Here is a 944-nt window from a genome sequence, read left to right as displayed (position 1 = left end):
TGACTAGAAGAGAATCCCTAATCCCAAAATGAAATGGTTCACATATTTATAGGGGTATTGACGCGGTGGGGAGTTAATGCGACACCGCCATACGTACTAGCCCCCACGTCATTTTTCATCATGGCGGCTGTCAGAGCAGCTTCCCGATTGACATCGCTGCCGTCTATCTCCTCGGGAGGCTACGACCCCTACGGGAGAGTGTCGCATCCGGTATGGACCAGGCTTTGCTTTAACGTCGGTGATGGTAGCCGTACATCGGTCTAGAAGCTTCTGTGTGTCGTCAGAGAGCTTCTCATCTGACGCCTGTATGGAGGTACTCGAGAGCATCTCTGCATCAGCAACTTTGTCATCTGAAACCTGTACGCAGGTGCTTGAGGATGCCGCATTCCTTTTGACACGGGTCATGGGCCCGAGTTGCCGAGAAGGCCAGCCGCGCCGAGCCCAGGTCGCTGGTGCGGGAATAGAAGCTAATCAGCAAATCTGAAGTCTGAAATCTGAAATCTGAAACCTAATCACAGATCGGGTTCAGATCAAATCGGAAATTTACAGATCGGCTTTCGGATTTGATCGTTCGAATGCCCAATCCGGTCAAACATTCGAACGATCGAATTGAGAGAAAGAGCACCAAAGAAAGAGAGGGAGAGACTGAGCCAGATTCCTCGCCTCCCCCCTCCAAGCAGCCGTTGTGTGCGCCAGAAATGTAATGTCCAGAGAGAAAGAGAGATGACAGTCTGTTGAGAGGCAGGCATAATATATATAGGGCACAAGTCCTGAGTAAATAGATCCGTTGTGGTTAAAATAGATCCATTGCGGTTAAATCTGTGGTTAAAATAGATCCGTCGTGGTTGTTTGGTTAACCAGGGTTACGGTTGACGGATGTTGGGATTTCAATTCTAGCCGGTTAATAGGTGTTTCTATTTTTAAACCATCGATGGTCTCAATCC

The 944-nt window shown here is 48.7% G+C and overlaps 1 long non-coding RNA gene across 1 annotated transcript; it reads right to left on the bottom strand.

The window, feature by feature from the left end:
* On the bottom strand, positions 1–709 carry LOC144704556 (uncharacterized). Its single transcript, XR_013581841.1, has 2 exons — positions 626–709; positions 1–449 (listed from the first exon to the last, which is right to left on the bottom strand). It is a non-coding gene; the product is annotated as an uncharacterized LOC144704556 (long non-coding RNA).
* Positions 710–944: the final 235 nt, after the last annotated feature.

This window comes from Wolffia australiana, chromosome 6, assembly GCF_029677425.1.
Source record: "Wolffia australiana isolate 7733 chromosome 6, ASM2967742v1".
Lineage (NCBI taxonomy): Eukaryota > Viridiplantae > Streptophyta > Magnoliopsida > Alismatales > Araceae > Wolffia > Wolffia australiana.
The sequence above is the reverse complement of the archived record's forward strand: the minus strand, read 5'-3'. Positions and strand labels throughout refer to the sequence as shown.